Genomic DNA, 22,152 nt, shown 5'->3' on the forward strand with positions numbered 1-22,152 from the left:
AGGCGACCTAAGATATAGCGTCAGCATATAGTGATATTGGGGGGACGATCATGGAAGAACTGTGCATAGTGCACATTGATTTGCCTAAGCTTCGCAACTAGTGGTTTGAATGCTAGCACAAATAACTGTGAAAGGGGACTCCCCTGGTGAGTGCAGGGTTGCTTTCGAATTTGGGAGGAAGCATGCTTGTATCGGCGAAGCCTACAGAGTACTAGTAAGTCTCAGGAACGACGGGGAGGATTCCCATCTTGCTCAATACATTCAGGAGGTAATGTCATTCAAGTGAGTAGAAAGCTTTGATGGCTTCTACAAATACTGCCACTGCTGCTTTCTCATGTTGCATCTGATGGAGCACCGCAAAAATGGTGCTTAAAATGTAAGTTGTTGATCGGCCAGGTACAAACCCAGCCTGGTTTGGGAGCATCATTTCAGAAAGCAAAAGGAGCAATCTATTAGCAATGATTTTCTGGAATATTTTGGCGTTACAATTGACAGAAGGTATCTATGATTTGCAGCTGGCCGTATTTTCATTGGGTTTCAAGAGAATAATCAAAAGCGCTTCGCAGTTGGAGAACCGAAGCGCACCTTTATCTTCCAACTCCTGGAAGACCTCCACGAGTTTTTGGGCCAATAGGTTTGTCAGTTTTATATAGTTCAGTGGGCAACCCATCTGATCTGGGATCTTTACCATAGGGTAGGCCAAGTATTGTGTTCAGAGATTTCTTTAAGGGTGAGTGGTTGGCCTAGAAACTCTTGTGCTGTTCTTAACAATACTATTGCCATATCTTCTAAGTAGTTATGTACCTGAGACGAGTCTGACATATAGCTTGATGAGTACAGTTCAGTAAAGTATCTGAAAAATACTTCCTCAATGTCAGCAGCTTCATATTTGAGGTTTCTTTTACTATCGTTGATGGAGATATTGTTGCTGCCCTAGGTTTTTCATTTTATTTTACTATAGTGACATGTGGTTTTCCTGGCCTTTCCCCATAGTCATTGGATTTAGTGTATTTTCCCATATAGTTAGCTTCATGTTCCTTGATTACAGGTCCCTATAATTGCTAAGAGCACACAGCAAAGATGATATCACAAAATATTATCCTTCTACTGTGTCTTTTAAGGGTTTACGTATTCGGGTGGCGAGAAAAGTTTCAGAGTGCCATCCCTGTCTATTCACATGCAACACTCCTGCCAGGATTTGACAAACACGGCTGCCTGCTGTGGGTCAGTGAAAACCTTCAACTGTCCCTCAATGGTGATCCTCCGCCTCGCAGGATAAAGCTTAGCGTAGGGGATCTTCAATTGCTGTACATTTTTGCTACACTGTAGTGAAGGCCTGATGAGCTTTCTATACAGCAAGGGTGAAGTCAGGGTAGAATGAAATAGTGTTGCCTCCATGCTGCAGATCTTTCTTTTCACTTGTACATATACAGTGAAGAGATGCACACCTTTGAACTGTTGCTTTGTCAAACATTTTAACTCTTTTGAACTGCTTCAGACCTATTATGGCGTGCAATGCAGGATACGTGCTCCATCCAATTGCGCTTGCGAATCAAACAAAAACACGGGGACCTAGTTAGGTCCCTTTTCAAGCAGCACAGCCTTGCCCGTCGCTCCAATGAATCCAATAAATCAAGTTTATCAATGGATCTGCTTCAATTCAAGTACTCTTTAACACTTCCTTTTCTTCTTTTTTCATGTTTAATCGATATTTTATCCATTTCAAAATAAATGGCAAGAATAATTACAAACAGGAGGTATTTCCACATGTCACCACTTTATTACGAATGCACCCAATGTATTTCGGGAAAATTATTTTCCTTCGTCAGGGGTATCTGTTAAAAAAAAACATAAATACAACACCATTAATTTTTGCAACGTTTACACAAAAACAATGCCTCTCATGATGCCTCTTTATCACTAGAAAAATTGTGTTTGTCAGTAATACACATAAACGCTCCACTTTTACTTTCATCACAATTCACATGTTAATTAAAACTAAAGCCTCTGTTCGATATTCGCTGCTTCTTAGAGGGAAAAACACACCATATCTATTTGCACTCTTCACCTATTGCCATTGACCCCATTAACCACCCTGTTTCAGTCTCAAAGCTTTCATAACTCTGAGTTCTTACGAGCGCGCTTACCGTGACATGCATAACTTTGAAAACATCAGTCAGAAACGTGAATCGACTCCATTTCTAGATTTCATGCTTGTAATGGCGATTGCCTCGTCTTTATCCGCTATGGCTATTTAAGCAAAAGCAATCTCCCCGCCACCATATGTAGCTCCTCCCCATGCTCTCAGGTGTGCAGTCACTTATCTAACAGCATCAACTACGAAATTTCACGCTCTCCCTTGGATGAAAAACAACAGTAAAACTCCAATTCCCAGAATGCAGTGTGTATGTGTTGAAACAGGTACCTAGTTTTTTTTGCTCTCCCTACTTCAATTAAATGTAATTTAGACTAATCAATAATTGATTAAAACAAGGGAACTGACTGGACGCCCCGAAATGGAGCAACCATATAGTACAAAATAGTATGTATGTGTCATGTCTTTTGCTCAATCCAGATAACAAACACTATAGTCTCTCGCATAATGATGTTGTTCCCATGAATCTAATCGCTTCTATCTGGAAACACTCCTGGATGGATGGAAGATCTTGCTGTGGTGGATGTTTAGTTTTCCTACTTTTCACTGTTGATCAATATACTTGGCCGCGGGTACAATCTCGCCGTTTTGGACGGAAATTCATGCAATGTACATATACAGTGAAGAGATGCACACCTTTGTACTGTTGCTTTGTCAAACATTTTAACTCTGTTGAACTGCTTCAGACCTATTATGGCGTGCAATGCAGGATACACGCTCCGTTCAATTAATGGTGTTGTATTTGTTTTTTTTAACAGATACCTCTGACGAAGGGAAATAATTTTCCCAAAATGCATTGGGTGCATTCATAATAAAGTGGTGACATGTGGAAATACCTCCTGTTTAATTATTCTTGGAATTTATTTTGAAATGGATAAAATAAATTGATTAAACATGAAAAAAGAAGAAAAGGAAAAGTGTTAGAGTACATGAATTGAAGCAGATACATTTATTGGATTCATTGGAGCGACGGGCAAGGCTGTGCTTTCTTTTCACTTGCCAGATTTAGTATCCGGTTTCTGTTGCAGAAATTCAGGAGTCTGGCAATTATGGGTCTGGGGGGGGCCATCCGCCAACTGGCAAGCTTCCAGCGAGTGATGCGCCTGCTCCACCACAAATAGTTTCGAAAAGCGATAAGCACAAAGAGGAACATCAGCATTTCCTCGACATTTGTCTCAATTATCCCTATATTTGTTGATTCCGCTATTCCAAGAATGCACTTATTCTTGCCCCTAGACATGGCTTTCAAGTCTTTATTTCCATATGTATGAGCGAGAGTACATTACCCATTAACTATCCAAGTGGCCATAGCGTAGGTTGATTCCATCTATCTCTTATCAATTGATGTAGGGCTTGATTGCTTGTTTTTAAGTGGTGTTTTCATGTCGAGGCCCTCATCAGTGACGTCCTGGCTGGACGGACCAGGCATTTGGTCTGATTCTTGACATTTCCCAGTCAGCCGCGTTTTGATTTGTTGGTTAGGTTGTTTGGGGTTCCCAGTTTTCCCATATTGTCCACCAGTATTCCTCCAATGAGGGGCAGTAAATCCTGTGATAGCACCCAGGGGAATCTGACATGGCTTGGGCAAGCCTCGGAATTGAAACCACAACTCGAATAGCACTGGACGACGCATTCCACATTCTAGGCAAAGGTGGCTCATGCTTGTCAGTCTTTCTGTATGTAATACATTGTCCATCATCAAAGACTACTTCAAACTCTTGAACTCCACAAAGCTTTCTGCGACAGGGCCCTACCATGGGTCACATTGTTCCTGATTAACAAATCCCTATCAATGACTATCGGAGACCACACCACTGCCAAAATGCTGTGTGATGTACCTCAAAGCTCAATTCTAGTCTCAACCTCATTTGATCCTAAGACTCCGTGCCTAATACTAAGAATACATTTGAAAACTTGGGTGCAACCATCAGCAATATGCTAAAACATGCAATTAAATTTAAAAATGGCAACTATTTAAGGGCATCTCCCCCTCCAAGACTGCCTTTTCCAAATACAAACATGGATGGACCAAATTTGGTCCCACAATCTGACAATATCGACACCCTTGATATCCCCCTGTATATGGTCAGATCACCATCTGATTGATTTTACACTCATTCTCAGCGACAGGCAGAAACCCCCAAAGGTTGGGGGTGGACTAAAAAGAAAGTAGAGAACTATTGATAAACAAGAGTTCATTCACACTGGGTCTCTTCCCACCTTTAACTCAAACGTTGACGCTATTGAAACTACCATCGCGGACTGGCTGAGATCGGCCAGTGATGAACACGCCCCCCTGATTCAATTTTCTCGCACTAGTCATCAAGACGCTCACAAATGGCACACCGCCGAATTGAAGTCACAAAAACTTATGCTTCGTCAATTAGAAAGGAAATGGAGGCATGGATATAATATTCTAGACAGACATAAGTTTCTGTCTGCTCGCATAGAATATAAAAAGGCAATATTGACTGCTAAAGCAGCCCATTTCTCAGCAGGAATATTCAATGCGAATAATAGAACTAAGGGAATCTTTAAAATGTCGGTGAGATCAGCAGTGATGAGAGAATACTTCCAAACTATGCCCCCACGCAAGAGATGTGGGACGTCTTAGACAATTATTTCGTGGAAAAAATTGCTACCATTAAATCAAGCATTCCCCCTCCGATCAACACAGAATGCCAGGATGATATTTTTAGAAACCCTGTCACTAGGACTCATCTCCCTGTCTTATGCCCCAAAAGTTAGTCTGACTTATTTATCCGGGTCAAGTCAGGCTCCCCAAATGACTGTTGTCCTCCTGCTACCATGAAAGATATATTCACAGTACTGCCAAACAGCATTCTTCCTTTTCTGGATGCATCTCTCACTCAAGGGGTAGTACCGCCTGCCTTCAAGGCCGCTACAATAGTCCCCCTTCTGAAAAAGCCCGGGGCAGATCCTTCAACTCCTTCTAACTATCGCCCCATATCCCTTCTTCCCTGTCTGTCCAAAATCTTGGAAGCACATGTGGCCAGATGCCTATCTAATTTTGTGGAACAAACGGAATACCTGGAGCCAAATCAAGCGGGCTTTCGGCCGACCCATTCAACAGAGGCGGTAGTTTTGGCCGTCCTGAATACTTTAAGAGCTAATTCAGACAGGGGAATTCCTCAGGCCTTGGTGCTTTTGGATTTCTCGGCAGCATTCGACACGGTAGACCATAACACTCTGTTGAACCGTGTCGAACAAGCAGGCATCCAAGGTCCTGCATACAACTGGCTTAAATCATTTTTAACTGGAAGAACGCAAGCAGTGCGACTGGGCACTCTTACTGCCCCCACAGTGACCACCTCTTGTGGTGTACCACAGGGCTCGTCCATGTCACCACTATTGCTTAACCTCTACCTGAGGCCTCTGCTCTATTCTTTAAAGACTTGGAAGGTCACCATTTTTAACTATACAGATGACCTCCAGTTGATTTTCCCCCTAGATGGCCCTAATGCTGCTGTGGAATTTCAAACCACCATGCTCCACATTCAACACTGGATGGACAGCAATCAATTGAAACTCAACCCGGGCAAGACTGAATTGGTGCTCCCTGAGAAAAGCAAGAACTGCTGGGGTCCACACTTCTGGCCTAGTGAACTGGGTCCTCCCCCTACTCCGTCCTTGTCTGTAAAAAGCTTAGGGGTAGTAATCAATGCGGAACTCTCACTGAGAGGACAGGTGGGTGCAGTGATCTCCATCAGTCTCTATCAGCTTCGCAAAATCAGGAAAGTTGCTCATTTGCTGACCCACTCAGCTCTGATCCAAGTGGTGATAACGCTGGTTCTATCACGCCTAGTTTTTGCAAACTCCCTCTATATCGGCCTGCCTCAGTACCTATTAAAACGTCTGCAAATGGTTCAGAACCAGGCGGCCAGACTAATACACAAACAGCCAAAATGGTACTCTGCCAGGTCCTTGTTGATCAAGCTCCACTGGCTTCCCGTGAAGCAACGTTCGGCATTTAAGACTGGGTGTCTGGCCTTTAAAGCACTGCAAGGCAACAGTCCAAAATTCATCACGGCCATGATGCGCTCATCCTATTTGCATCTTCTATCTGTCCCAACTATAAAACTCAAACTGGTTGGAGGCTGCAGATTTTCTTATCTGGCACCTACCTTCTGGAATTCCCTTCCGGTAACAATGAGAAGCTGCGACAACCTTCTTGGCTTTCGAAAGGCACTTAAAATTTGGCTGTTTGGGCTAGCCTACTAATCGGGTCTGATGTAACAACTTAAGCAGGAGTAGCGCCATGAAACCTTGTGGTGACCGTGCGCTTTATAAGTAAGTGATAACATAACATAACATGCTTGAAAATTAGTGAACGAAATTCCCTTGAAACTGAATGCCACTTTCTCATATCATTCCTCAAGAGCAAATTTGATCCTAGAGTTATCAAATCTTTGAAACTGAAGAGTGTGGTGTCTTGTTCTAATGACTTGTAGAATGTTGAATTAAGAACGACGGGCACACCTCAGGGTCCGGGTGATGGTTGCTTTGGAACTTGTCCCCATAGCCTGATGGATGAGATGCCCTGACAAATAACTCTTACCTTTTTATTTTCCAAACGCGTTTTTGTGACATCTCAAAATGGATGAGCGACTCTCGCCTTAAACTTAATGGGGAGAAAACAGAGATTTTACTACTTGGCGACCCATGTAAACTCCCTACCACACTCCTTTGGCCGCCCTGCATGGGAATACCCCCCACCCCTAAAAAGGAAATCAAGAGCCTAGGCATCTGGATTGACCAAGACCTCAACTTTAAAGCCCAAGCGAGAAAACCGCTGGAACATGCTTTGGCCTCATACGGACAGTACACAAAATCCTCCCCCTAATCCCCCTACAGTCCAGAAAACTCTTTATCCAGGGCCTAATCATCTCAAGACTGGAGTACGGAAATGTCCTGTTCCTAGGGGCACCAAAATTGGTCATCAACAAACTGCAACACGTCCAGAATGCAGAAGCCAGGCTCCTCACTGGGACAAAGCCCAGATGCTCCGCTAAACCTGCTCTCGCATCACTGCATTGGCTCCCAATTCAAGAAAGAATTGTCTTCAAAACCCTCTGCATTTCGCACAAAATCCTCCACGGCAGAGGGCCCCCCCCATACTGAGACCGCTCATCAAACCTCACAAAGCCAATAGACAGCTGAGATCAAGTACCCTTTCCCTGGCCAGTGTCCCCAGAATAAGAAGAGCACGCTCAGGGGGACGCCTCTTCTCATACATCGCCTCAAAGCGATGGAATGCCCTTCCCCTCAATATCCGAAGGGAAACCAACCTATTGGCCTTCCGTAGGTTACTAAAAACCTGGCTCTTCCCCTAAACATCCTCCTCCCTGGTTCTAGCATGTTGAGCAACAGCGCTGGGACGCCCACGGGTAGCTATGCGCTTTAGAAATCCGACTCAAATTCAAAAATTCAAAATATGCCGACACTTGCGACGAGCGAGGAACGTCATTTTGGCCAAATCTGAAGAATGGAGGGAAGGCATCGCAACGTCGTGAGAAGGTGGTGAAAGTCTACGAAAAAGCTGTGACGCTTAAGCTGTGTTGCTGGCTGGTTGGAGTCTGCTTGCACAGTAAGAAGCGCAGGAACAGGGACAGGACTGCGAGGTACGACCGACTGGCCCTGTGAGAGTTGGTGACGAGTCAGGGGACAATGGGAAGTAACACCTGTGGCCTAATTATTAGGTTTCATCATATAAGTCTCATATACTCAGCAAAGAGTAATTTGAATACGAGGTGCTATAAATAAAGGGCAACTGAGTTTGCCTGGGACAGACCCACACCTGAACTTAATAATGTACAACGTATGAGGATTAAATAAATCTTTTCAAGGCCAGGCAGGTGTTGGCATACCTTGATTGAACAAGGTGAATATTGGATTGGTGCCACACTGGTCAGTTGATGTTGGCAAGACTGGGGTTCTCACATGTATTTCTCATCATATACTTCTCAGTTGAGAGGATTGGCCAATCTGATTTATACTGAAAAAAAATGAGAGCGCTAGGACTGGAGGTGGGCCGTCCTTGTCCCTGGTTAAATACTTTCAAAAACAAGTTGGACGGACCTGTCTAGCACAATGTCCGACACTGCAGTGTCTGGCACTGCAGGGGTTTGTTAGAAGAACCCTCACACACCAACCTAGTTGGTGTCATGCTTCATCATCGGGTTCCCAGCTGAGTAGCCGAATGCTACTCAGCTGTGCTGCGACACCTGATTACAGCAGAGCTGGTTTTTAGTTATAGTGTGATGAAGTGGTGTATTAAAAATATCTCTGGGACTCTGACCGACTAGAAGTATTTTATTGCCAGTGGCCCAGGATACAATAACCCAAAAAGACTGTTTAGTTGAGTCTTAGTTATCTATAGGTTGACATGTTTCAACCTTTATAAAAAATAAGTAAGGCTTTCTTCAGGACCGTACTCAAAGTGAATTAAAGATGTGGTGAAAAGTGGAAGTGAGTGGCAAAAAATAGTTACACCACGTGTATTTGCATTTTAAGTAGCACACGCACTAAGGTGTGCTAGCTTATGCTGTGGGGACTAACCGTATTTCGTGTCCACCTGCGGTAATTCACCTGTAAAGGAATATAACAAGACAACCACAGTACAACATTTAACATATGAATTCCAATGAAGTCATTCATAATCGGTGTGTGCTAGTTTGTAAAGTCATTCATACGCGGTGTGTTTCTAATTTGTAAGAACACTTCGTGTCTTTCATACGTGTGCAACTTTCGCGCACACAGCATGCATGTTAAAAAAGAACATTCTGGTGGAAAAAACACATGCTTGTGACGGCTAGACATAGTGCCTCCATCGTGCTTCTAGTGGAGTAATAAATGCATAATGGCCGCAGTAAGTCAGGTCAAGGTTACTGCATTTGTACTCCATGGTGTAGTATTGGTGGAGCGCTGAATGAATGAATGAATGAATGAAGCCAGATTTATATAGCGCTACGTAGCCCAACGGGCGTCAAAGCGCCTAACCAAATAGAGTGTAAGGTCAAAGAGCCTGCTTACTGGTAGGCCTTAGTGAAACACCACGTCTTTAGGGCTTTCTTATAGAGGGCCATAGAGGGTTGGGATTTAATCTCAAGAGGAAGTGCGTTCCACAGTTTAGGGGCCACAGATGAAAAGGCCCTTCTGCCCCATCTGACCTTATTTGTCTGAGGGACGGATAGGAGGTTCTTACTAGCAGAACGTAGGCATCTACTGGGGGAATAGGGACTCAGAAGAGAGCTTATGGCTTCAGAGCAACCGCCGGATAAAGCACTGAAAACCAGGCATAGGATTTTGAAAGAAATTCTTGACTGGATCGGGAGCCAATGAAGACTCATCCTAGCAAGAGTGGCAGAGGCGGTGTTAGGGACATCCAGGACAAATCTAGCAGCCGCGTTCTGGATGGTCTGGAGGCGTTGGATAAGGCCTTTATTGGTGTCTGCATATAGTGCGTTGCAATAATCCAGCCGTGATGCAACTAGGGCGACCACGGTCTGTTTGTGAGCTTGAGGGGAGAGATAGTGGGAGATTTTCCTAAGAACCCTAATAACTCCTCAACAGGTAGACACGGTTCTATTGACCTGTTGTGTCATGGCCAATGACGTGTCAATGATCACACCAAGATTCCGGGCGGAATTTGATGGCAGGGGACAGGCTCCATGAGATGGAGGCCACAAGTCATTGGACCATATGCCTTGATCTTTACCGAAGATCAAGACCTCGGTTTTCTCTCCGTTCAGCTTCAGTGCGTTTGAGATCATCCATTCTGAGACTGCCTGCATGCAGTTCCTGAAGCTGAGTGCGGAGGTACTCACCGAGTGGGAGAGGGACACCATAATCTGGGTGTCATCGGCGTATGATACCACCTCCATCCGCTGTGATCTTACTAGCCTGGCAAGTGGGGCCACGTAAATGTTAAAGAGGGTCGGACTCAAGGCCGACCCCTGTGGGACCCCACATTGCACAGGCTTAGCAGGGGAGAGGAACTCTCCCAACTTGACCCTCTGCTCTCTCTGATCAAGGAAAGAGGACAAAAAACTCAGTGCTGGGCCCTCCACCCCTATCTCCCTCAGACGAGCTGTTAAAGTCGAGGGAGACAGGGTGTCAAAGGCTGCGGTCAGGTCGAGTAGGACCAAAAGGGTGGTCTGGCCTCAGTCGACCTTTGATCGAATATTGTCTATCACTACCGTGAGCGCTGACTCGGTGCTGTGGAATTTTCGGAAGCCATGCTGGGACTGGTCCAGGAACCCAGAGGCATCAAGGAAAGCAGTCAAATGCTGATTGAGATGTGACTCTAGCATTTTAGCTGGGGCAGGCAATAAAGAAATCGGTCGGAAGTTTTTAAGGGTCTCCGGATCCAGAGTAGGCTTTTTAAGTAAAGGCTTGACTATGGCCTTTTTCCAAGGTGCTGGGAATAGGCCCTGAGTCAAAGCCCGATTCATCACCTCCAGAAGAGGGGGCAACAGGGTTTCCCTACAATCCTTCAGGACCTTCAGAGGGCAGGGGTCCAATGGCGAACCTGATTTTGTCCTATTTAAAAGAGAGTCTAATTGATCGAGGGTGAGGAGAGGGAAGTTGGGCAGGATCTTGGAGGGATCTTTGGCCCAGCATTCTAAAACAGGTTGCGTCGGGGAAGGAGGGGAGCAGATTAGATCTCTCTGTGCTTCCAGAGTGAGAGAGATGTCAGCAATTTTAGTATGAAAGAACTGTGCGATCTTGTCGCACAGCTCTTGGGAACCTATGATGGGGTCAGGAATTTGTAGAGAACACAGAGAATCCACGATCTTGAATAATTCCCTAGAGGAGGTGAGGGACGACGTGAGCCTGGAGAAGTAGTCCTGCTTTTCTTTAATGACCCTAGTCTTGTATTCTCCAAGCAGAAGCTTATGTGATTCTCTATCAGTAGGGTTCCAAGTTTTCCGCCATTAGCTCTCCTGCCGCCTACATCCCTGCCTCAGAAGTCTAAGAGGCTCCGTAAACCAGGGAGCAGAGGGTTTCCGCCTAGCTGAGTAATGCAGGGAGGCAGGGGCTAAGCGATCTACTGCTTTGGAGATAGAGTTGGCAAGCTCCAGTGCAGCATCACTGGCATCCTTCAGGGGAGAGATAGAAGTCTGCGCTATGAGGGGGGCAAGAGATTCATTTGTAATACCCCTATAATCCTGTTTAGGTTCCTTGTTACTGGAACCATGTTGTGGTGAGGAGAAGGGAAGGGAATAAAATTCCAACTGAACTGCCAGAACTTCTCCAGGCTCACGTGGAACGCCCTACCACTTGCTATGCGGAGAGAACATAACCTCCTGGCCTTTCGGAGGCAATTAAAAACTTGGCTCTTCCCTTAACCTCTCAATTTTTCTTCTCCTACTTCTCCTCTGGAACTTAGGTCTTGTCAGCGCTGGGACGCCCTAGGGTAGCTACGCGCTTTATAAATCCCAACTCAACTCGACTCGACTTAACTCAGATGGTCTGCCCAGACCAGGGAAATAGGGGGGGGCCTACGGAAAGTCTGGGGTAGTTAGATAACACCCTGTCAAGAATATGGCCAGCCAGGTGGGTAGGACTATTTACCAACTGAAAAAGGCCACATGTGGCCAGGGGGTCCACCAAGGAAAGAGTATCCTTAGAACAAAGATCGTCTAAGTGAAAATTTAAATCCCCCAGAACCGTAAGGTGGGGTTTGCCAAACTAGGGCTCTAAGTTTTTAAATAAATTGAGGCCAGGGGGGTCGGTAGATGAGGAGACCAGTGAAGGACACTGAGGGAGAGGAGGATATAGAAAAGTGCATAGCCTGAAAAAGGTCTGATGGCGCAGAGAGAGTTTTAATGCGACAAACAGATGAAACTTTAAAAAGAATCGCCAGCCCTCCACCCCTGCGTCCTGACCTGTCCAGTCTATGTAACGCATAGCCTTCTGGGATGGCGTACTGGAGATCGGGACCGGACTAATCAGACGCCCAAGTTTCGGTGATAAAGACCCATGAAGGGTTTCTGGCTGTGACAAAGTCATGAAACGCTATGTTATTTTTAATCAGTGACCTGGCATTGATGAGAAAGCAACAACAGTACCAGAGGGTCTCAGCAAATGTGCCCAGAAGTAGAGAAAACCAGCCAGACCCCCAATGACTCCCACAGATCGCGTCACAGAAAGCTCTCAAGGGATGAGGAAAAATACCCATCAGTCACCATTCGGATCCGCCCTTCATCATTTGGGATTTTATCCGTACCACCCGTCAGAGATAAACTGTGCCCTACTCAGAGGTCAACCCGGTGGTAGGGGGTATCCTCAGTGGGTGTAGGCAGTGACAGTGTGGTGTGCCACTCGATGTTAGTGAGTGGCCGTAGAAGTGGGACTGGGGTGTGCAGTGCAGAAAAAGTGTGAGAGAAGAGAAACCAAGAAAAAGTGTGTTTAAAATTGGTTTTGAAAAAGCACTAGACAAAATTTATTCCACGTGTGCTTGACATACCAATGTTAAAAATAGTGCAACCTAAGGCTGTCTGTTTATGTGGACAGCCTGAGGTAAGGGTGGTCGACAAGTTTCAGCAATCTATGGACTATTGCGTCCTTGCATTCATCAGGACCAAAGTACAACGGATACTACTGCACCAAGTGAAAAAGTAAATTAAGTGAAAGGTGACACCAAAGAAACATAAACAAGTGCACACGGTCACCTGAATGCACCGGGTGCCCTTACAGTCTGTGCAGATCACTGTGGAGAGAGAAAGGGTGGGCATTGCTATCAATATCTAGTGGGCTAAACAGTAAGACCATAGGTTATGGTTTAAACTTGAAATCACACTACGAGTGTTGAAAAAAAGCACTTCATATTAATGCCAACAAAGTTTAAATACAATTGGAAAGAGATTTCAAATACCAAATGTTGTTCAGCTCTTACCTAAATCTGTAAGGTAGGCTGGCCTCACCCCACCTGGCAGCGGCTCAGGGGAAAATGAAGCACCGCTCTAGAAAACATGCAGGACACACGTTAAAACATAGAATGCACATCGTAGGACAGAACACTTCTCACTACCAATAACCGATAATGAATGGTCTCAGTATCCAGAGAACGTGGTGTCGTTCTCAGCAGTAACGGAGAAAAGGCTCCGTCTGGGTAGAAGCACCCATGGTGAAAAAAATGCGCGAAAATGCGGAAAGATGGAAGGGCTCCTCTTACCTAACCGTCGGTACTCCGGGCCGGCGTCCTAGCCATCTGGGGAGGTACCGAAGGCAAGCGCGAGGCTGTAGATAAACCGCGCAACCATTGGTCACGTGGGGCGCTCCATCGCGTCTCATGATTGGTAAAGACGCGTACAGACCTGCACACCCACTTGCTACCAGGCCGAAGAACCGGGATGTTCATTTGTTGATTGGTTATTCCATAGTCAGGGAGACGTAGGTAAACATGTTCAAGCAAGCGAGAGGCTGTTGATTAACCGCGCTCCCATAGGTCGCATGGTCACGTGGGGCACTTGATCGCGTCTCGTAATTGGTAAAGACGCGTGCAGACTTGCATTCCTATTGGCTACCGGGCCGTAGGCTGATGGTGGGTTGGTTGTTACGTAGTCACGGAGACAAAGGTAAACATGTTAAAGGGACACTATACGCACGGTCCGGTCGGGAAGAAACTCGGGAATGTAAACAGCTTTAGGATAAGATACGCTGAGGGATAAAGTATGAACCTGGAACACTCATGGCCTATTTAATATTAAAGTAGGACTAAGGCAAAACGCCAGGGAGTGCTGATAATCGGTTGACCAGAAAGTTAATGCCAATGGAGCCATAATCCGGTATCATGGTTAACCCACACGGAACTATAACCTTAGAGCAGGGTGTCCATGTCAAAAGGAATGTTGTAAATGTATCTACCTCCTACTGGGGGTAAATCTGGACAAATCACTGATGCTGAAATAAGCTTTTGGTAATTCGGGAGGAATTAATTACAGTGTGGACCACGGAATGTCATCATTCAGACCCTCTTTGTGGGTTTTCAATTTGAGTACCCATCTTTGTTCTTTTTTCATCAGGTATTTGGCCACATCTGCTGTGTGTGTTGGTATGAAAGGTTGTTCCAGAACAGTCCACTGGAATTCGGTGGCCAGGTGTTTGGCCTCCAGAAAGTGGGCAGTTAGCTTGGTGGCTTGTCTGGCACACCGGATCGTACTCTTATGCTCTGATATCCGTATGCGGACCTTACGTGTGGTCATGCCCACATACTTATGACCACAGGGGCAGGTGATGAGGTAGATCACATGATCACTATTACAATTGGTGAACTTTATTTGCTTCCAAGGTCTGGCAGTCCCAATATCGATCTCCAATGTTTTTGTTGTCTGTGCACAGACCTGGCAATTACCACAGGGATGATGTCCCTGGACAGGTGGGAGATTCCACAATGTGCCTATAGCTCTAGGCATCTCATCACGTGGCCTGGTGTGCACCAGTCTGTCTCTCAGATTTGGGCCCCTTTTGAACGAAACCAGGGGGCGAGGAAGGGTTAGGCGTCCAGAGTTCAGTATTGGCCAATGCTTCTTGACCATGTTTTGAATACTGTTAGAGAGGCTCCCAAACGTATGAACAAAGGTGAGGCGGTCTAAGTCTGGCTTGGGGGGTCTCGGTTCCAGCAAGGCTTCCCGATCGTTATTCATAGCCCTTTTCATGGACCTTTGCACAAGTTTGGGGGGATATTTTTGAGCCACCAGTTGCGTACTTAAATCCTTCGAATGTTTCTTGAAAGCTGTCCTCGTGGAGCAGTTCCTCTGTACCCGTAGAAATTGGCTGAAGGGGAGGCTCTCCTTCAATGCTCGCGGGTGGTTGCTGTCAAATAGCAGCAAGGAGTTCCTTGCAGTGGGCTTCCTGTAGAGCTCTGATTGTGGGCCTTCCGGTCCTGCCGTGATTAGAAGATCGAGGAAGGCTAATTGTAGTTGGCCAATCTCAATGGTGAACTTAAGATGGTTATTCCTACTGTTCAGCCAACCCAAGAATTCTAAACAACTCTCGCTGGACCCTCTCCACACAACAAAGACGTTGTCGATATACCTTTTCCAGGTTTTTAATTTATCGATGAAAGGATTAGCCTGGTTCAGTACATGATTTTGTACGAACGAGTGAACATACAGATTCGCTAAGCTGGGGGCATAAACGCTCCCCATGCTGGTGCCTGATGTTTGGAGGTAAACCTGGTCCTCGAATTGAAAAAAATTTCGTTTCATGGCCAGAGTGGCACAGGCTATTATGAATTGGACGGGAGTGATGCTGTTTAATTCTCTGGACTCAAGAAGTTGGTGTACCACGTCCAGTGTCTCATCCTGCGGGATGGAGGTATAGAGTGCCTCAACATCGAATGAAACTAAGAGGTCAGTATCCATGTCAAACTCGATGTTAGGTATCAATCTTAGCAGGTCGGTAGTATCTTTGAGATAAGTGGGCATTTCCTGCACCATCGGTCTCAAGAAGTGATCCACAAAAGTGGAGAGGGGTTCCAGAGCTGATCCTATCCCGGAAATTATGGGGCGTCCTGGAGGCGGTCGTTGCTCTTTATGAACCTTGGGTAAGGTATAAAAGTAAGGCATCTTAGGGTGCTCAGTGCATAGGTACATGGCTTCAGCTGGAGTGATCCATCCCTCCGAAGAAGCTTCTTCAACCATTGCTTTGATGTTCAGTTTCAACTCATCAGTCGGATCATAATTCAAAGGGGCGTAAGATTGTCTCATATTAAGTTGTCTAAGACACTCAGCTCTATAGACTTGTGTGTCCATTATAACAATCGATTCGCCCTTGTCGGCTGGCTTTATTGTTAAGTCCTTATTATCAGTCAAAGATCTGAGTGCTGAATGATGTGATTTAGGCAAATTATGAAAGATTTTATGTTTAGTACTGAAGAGGTCATCCATTTCTTTCTACAGGAAGCCCACTGCAAGGAACTCCTTGCTGCTATTTGACAGCAACCACCCGCGAGCATTGAAGGAGAGCCTCCCCTTCAGCCAATTTCTACGGGTACAGAGGAACTGCTCCACGAGGACAGCTTTCAAGAAACATTCGAAGGATTTAAGTACGCAACTGGTGGCTCGAAAATATCCCCCCAAACTTGTGCAAAGGTCCATGAAAAGGGCTATGAATAACGATCGGGAAGCCTTGCTGGAACCGAGACCCCCCAAGCTGGACTTAGACCGCCTCACCTTTGTTCATACGTTTGGGAGCCTCTCTAACAGTATTCAAAACATGGTCAAGAAGCATTGGCCAATACTGAACTCTGGACGCCTAACCCTTCCTCGCCCCCTGGTTTCTTTCAAAAGGGGCCCAAATCTGAGAGACAGACTGGTGCACACCAGGCCACGTGATGAGATGCCTAGAGCTATAGGCACATTGTGGAATCTCCCACCTGTCCAGGGACATCATCCCTGTGGTAATTGCCAGGTCTGTGCACAGACAACAAAAACATTGGAGATCGATATTGGGACTGCCAGACCTTGGAAGCAAATAAAGTTCACCAATTGTAATAGTGATCATGTGATCTACCTCATCACCTGCCCCTGTGGTCATAAGTATGTGGGCATGACCACACGTAAGGTCCGCATACGGATATCAGAGCATAAGAGTACGATCCGGTGTGCCAGACAAGCCACCAAGCTAACTGCCCACTTTCTGGAGGCCAAACACCTGGCCACCGAATTCCAGTGGACTGTTCTGGAACAACCTTTCATACCAACACACACAGCAGATGTGGCCAAATACCTGATGAAAAAAGAACAAAGATGGGTACTCAAATTGAAAACCCACAAAGAGGGTCTGAATGATGACATTCCGTGGTCCACACTGTAATTAATTCCTCCCGAATTACCAAAAGCTTATTTCAGCATCAGTGATTTGTCCAGATTTACCCCCAGTAGGAGGTAGATACATTTACAACATTCCTTTTGACATTGACACCCTGCTCTAAGGTTATAGTTCCGTGTGGGTTAACCATGATACCGGATTATGGCTCCATTGGCATTAACTTTCTGGTCAACCGATTATCAGCACTCCCTGGCGTTTTGCCTTAGTTCTACTTTAATATTAAATAGGCCATGAGTGTTCCAGGTTCATACTTTATCCCTCAGCGTATCTTATCCTAACGCTGTTTACATTCCCGAGTTTCTTCCCGACCGGACCGTGCTTATAGTGTCCCTTTAACATGTTTACCTTTGTCTCCGTGACTACGTAACAACCAACCCACCATCAGCCTACGGCCCGGTAGCCAATAGGAATGCAGGTCTGCACGCGTCTTTACCAATTACGAGACGCGATCAAGCGCCCCACGTGACCATGCGACCTATGGGAGCGCGGTTAATCAACAGGCTCTCGCTTGCTTGAACATGTTTACCTACGTCTCCCTGACTATGGAATAACCAATCAACAAATGACCATCCCGGTTCTTCGGCCTGGTAGCAAGTGGGTGTGCAGGTCTGTACGCGTCTTTACCAATCATGAGACGCGACGGAGCGCCCCACGTGACCAATGGTTGCGCGGTTTATCTACAGCCTCGCGCTTGCCTTCGGTACCTCCCCAGACGGCTAGGACGCCGGCCCGGAGTACCGACGGTTAGGTAAGAGGAGCCCTTCCATCTTTCCGCATTTCCGCGCATTTTTTTCACCATGGGTGCTTCTACCCAGACGGAGCCTTTTCTCCGTTACTGCTGAGAACGACACCACGTTCTCTGGATACTGAGACCATTCATTATCGGTTATTGGTAGTGAGAAGTGTTCTGTCCTACGATGTGCATTCTATGTTTTAACGTGTGTCCTGCATGTTTTCTAGAGCGGTGCTTCATTTTCCCCTGAGCCGCTGCCAGGTGGGGTGAGGCCAGCCTACCTTACAGATTTAGGTAAGAGCTGAACAACATTTGGTATTTGAAATCTCTTTCCAAATGTATTTAAACTTTGTTGGCATTAATATGAAGTGCTTTTTTTCAACACTCGTAGTGTGATTTCAAGTTTAAACCATAACCTATGGTCTTACTGTTTAGCCCACTAGATATTGATAGCAATGCCCACCCTTTCTCTCTCCACAGTGATCTGCACAGACTGTAAGGGCACCCGGTGCATTCAGGTGACCGTGTGCACTTGTTTATGTTTCTTTGGTGTCACCTTTCACTTAATTTACTTTTTCACTTGGTGCAGTAGTATCCGTTGTACTTTGGTCCTGATGAATGCAAGGACGCAATAGTCCATAGATTGCTGAAACTTGTCGACCACCCTTACCTCAGGCTGTCCACATAAACAGACAGCCTTAGGTTGCACTATTTTTAACATTGGTATGTCAAGCACACGTGGAATAAATTTTGTCTAGTGCTTTTTCAAAACCAATTTTAAACACACTTTTTCTTGGTTTTTCTTCTCTCACACTTTTTCTGCACTGCACACCCCAGTCCCACTTCTACGGCCACTCACTAACATCGAGTGGCACACCACACTGTCACTTCCTACACCCACTGAGGATACCCCCTACCACCGGGTTGACCTCTGAGTAGGGCACAGTTTATCTCTGACGGGTGGTACGGATAAAATCCCAAATGATGAAGGGCGGATCCGAATGGTGACTGATGGGTATTTTTCCTCATCCCTTGAGAGCTTTCTGTGACGCGATCTGTGGGAGTCATTGGGGGTCTGGCTGGTTTTCTCTACTTCTGGGCACATTTGCTGAGACCCTCTGGTACCTTTGTTGTTTATAGGTTCTTGTGGGGATTGTACCCAGAGCATGGTCTTTAAACTTCCCCTAGGTCCTCCTCCACCTTATTGTTTTTATTGATGAGAAAGCCCCTTTCCGTATGTAAGGTGGGCATGGCGGGGGCATTATCCGATGACTGCCCTTTTAGGGGAAAAGGGGGAGGGGACTCGATGTTACAGATATAGCAGCAGCATAACGGGGAGCCAAGAAAAGCTTTTGGGGGAAAGGTATGGTGACAGGGTAGGGAGGGAGACTTAAGAGTAATTATATCCATATAGGCATAAGACCATGTTACCTGGCTGCCTAGCGACGTTTCCTCTCTGTGCAACCCGTCCTGCAGCCCGTCCTCAGCGCGGACGGGCGCAGACGGGCTTGACTTTGGCGAAACTTCAGCGCAAATTTGCTGTGCGCGAATTGAGACATCCTTTTAAGTACGTCAGGTCATGTGTCTCGCGTCCCACCTGACAGAGCAGCCAATGGGAGCGGGGACCCAATCTCTGCTGGCGTGCCCTCCACACAAGCGGGAAAACCTGTGGTGGAATGGGGCACAGACAGGAACTGAAGCCGAGCAAGAAGCTGTGTAAACACAGCGCTAAAGTGCAACAGTCATTAAAACACGCCGCAGGTTTAAAAACACAAATTTTTAAGTTTGCAGGTTAAAATATAACAATTTATAGCTCAGGGGGACGGTTAATAGTAATTTCAGGCAGGTCACCAAAACATCGTAATCATGCCCTGGAACGCAAACTAACCGAGGCTTCAAAATCGCCCGGTTTAAAGAGTCAGCTCTCGCGTCCCACCTGACTGGGAGCAGCCAATGGGAGCGGGGACCCAATCTCTGCCGGCGTGCCCTCCACACAAGCGGGAAAACCCGTGTTGGAACGGGGCACAGGCATGAATGCAAGCCGAGCAAGAAGCTGTGTAAACACAGCGCTAAAGTGCAACAGTCATTAAAACACGCTGCAGGTTTAAAAACACAAATTTTTAAGTTTGCAGGTTAAAATATAACAATTTACAGCTCAGGGGGACGGTTAATAGTAATTTCAGGCAGGTCACCAAAACATCGTAATCATGCCCTGGGACATGAACTAATAGCTGTAATTTTTATGTACAATGTGGGCCAAAAATTGGTCTGTATCAATTTTAGCAAAATAAAATAATAATTACGTTAGTTACGAAAATACAACGTACATCAAAACCCATGGGTGGGGGACCCTTAGTCTCACCACCTATTCGGGAATGGAGAGAAAAGGTTTTAGCAGTTTTGCTGGCTACTACGTAAAACGGAAGAGGGTTCAGCGTGGGATAAAAATTCTGGTCCTGGTATTGACCTCTGTTGGTGTGGTGGGATTGACGACCGGTCGAGCGGCCCCTGCCTCAGCCGGCCCCGCAAAAAACACGCGGGAAAACCTGTTTGATGGTAGACTGGGCTTTGTTCAATGAGGTGAATGTACTGACAAATTTGCCAAGTTCTTTCACAAAGGGTTCTCCGAAGAGGCCACCCTGAGCAACAGCGCCCGCCTCTGAGCCTGCCAGATCATCTAACTTTGGATCGATCTTAATAAGGAGGTACCGGTGACGCTCTGTGGAGATTGCACAATTAGCGTTGCCCCAAAAAATTACCACTCTCTGTGCCCATCCGGAAAGGGTCTCCGTGGAAATGATGGAGCCAGACTCCTTAGCTTCCTCTGTCATGTCAAGGATTTTGGTAATGGGTCCGAGGGCGTCCAGTAGTTTATCTTGGCACGCCCTTCACAATCTGTGGATCCCCTTCTTAGGGTCTCTGATAAATGTTTGCAGGAAACTTGACATACGGGGATCGATTTCTAAAGTAAGTACTTTTCCCTCGAGAGAGGAACGTGGATACTCAGCTCGTAGGCAGTTGCAGGCCTCTTTCTCCAGAGGACGGCGGATATGCTTAGCTACGTACTTAGCAACCTTCTCAGCTTGAGTCCATTCTGTGGACTGGGGGGGATGATGTCATTGGGGTCAAGCATATCTGGTGCGACCCGGGAGGTCTGAGCGGGTCCCAAGGGGCCAGCAACAACAGGGTCTCCTGCCACGCATGTGTAAGTAGACGGAAGGGTCTGCGAGTGTGAGGAAGAAGGATGTCCAAAAGGACGGGCGACCTGGCTATCCACAAAGGCCTGCTTCAGGCGTTCAAACCGTCCAAATCTACCCTAGGTTCACTGGCCTTTTAGAGGGCGGAGGTCCAAGGGTATCCGGGACCAAAGAACCCGGAAGCAGGGGAGGCGCAGCAATCCGCTGCTGAAGGCGCTCAAACACCCAGTCTATCTGGCGCAAGAACCTGTCCTCTAAAGGAGAGATTACCTGATCCACTGCCTGGTAGATGGAAGAATCCGTCGCCTCATAAAAGGCATCCCCCCAGGGTGTCTGCGAGAGAGTCCTCCTCTTCCTGGTAGTCGTCATAGTACTTCATGGTATCTTGACAGTGGGCAACCCACCAGGCCAACAATAATGGCCTATGTTATCAGGGCTGGGTGGCAGCCAAATAAATAAAGGCGCGGATGTACCACAGTAATTTCGGGGTCCGAACCCCAGGGGAATAATGCTGGCTTGGAGACTTTAAATGAAATAGCGAGGAACTCGCCAAAGCACCCCGTCAGGGTGTAGCTGGTCTGCGATGCTTACCCCAAGATGCCCTGCTTGGGCAATACCTGACCTCGGAGAGGCATGTAAAAGGGAAATACAGACTCTGAATGCAAAATGGATTAGGCAGGAGACAGAGCGTAACAATCCAGGCAGTGAACAGGCTTTAAGATGAGAGGCCCCGCCGCCTACAGACCCTCACGGGCGTTCGCCTCAAAACCATCAGCTCCATTATGAGGCAACGGTGCGCGAACAGCGTTTGAATTCCTCAGCAGTCGGAATAAATGCTGCACTGACATGGTCCACAGAGCAGACTCCAGCGGGACGCCGTGTAGGAATGGGAAACCCCGCTCCCGGTGGACACACATAGACCGCAAGCGCAGCCCACACGCTGGGAAGTAAAAAAAAAATGGTACGGGACCACAGAAAACCCAAAAAGGAATTAAACTTGAAACAAGCATTTACAATGCAACGGTTTCGCCTTCGGAAAAGTTTGAGCTATTGGCATTGTAAATGACAAACTTTTTATTTATGTGTTGGTTTTGAAAACAGATAAATAAATGGCATTCTCATTTACAATGCCAATAGCTTACTCTGTCGCAAATGCAAGACGTATTGCATTTGCACACACACACCCACACAAGAGCCCCCCACACACA

General features: G+C 46.4%; 1 long non-coding RNA gene across 1 annotated transcript in view; it reads right to left on the reverse strand.

The window, feature by feature from the left end:
* Positions 1-322: 322 nt before the first annotated feature.
* The window catches only part of LOC147730429 (uncharacterized), a 176,817-nt gene continuing 154,987 nt past the window's right edge, over positions 323-22,152 (reverse strand). Inside the window, exon 3 of the long non-coding RNA XR_015308577.1 lies at positions 323-1,835. This is a non-coding gene — a long non-coding RNA (uncharacterized LOC147730429). The remainder of the gene's footprint in view (positions 1,836-22,152) is intronic.

This window comes from Lissotriton vulgaris, chromosome 2_1 (assembly GCF_964263255.1).
Source record: "Lissotriton vulgaris chromosome 2_1, aLisVul1.2, whole genome shotgun sequence".
Taxonomy (NCBI): domain Eukaryota; kingdom Metazoa; phylum Chordata; class Amphibia; order Caudata; family Salamandridae; genus Lissotriton; species Lissotriton vulgaris.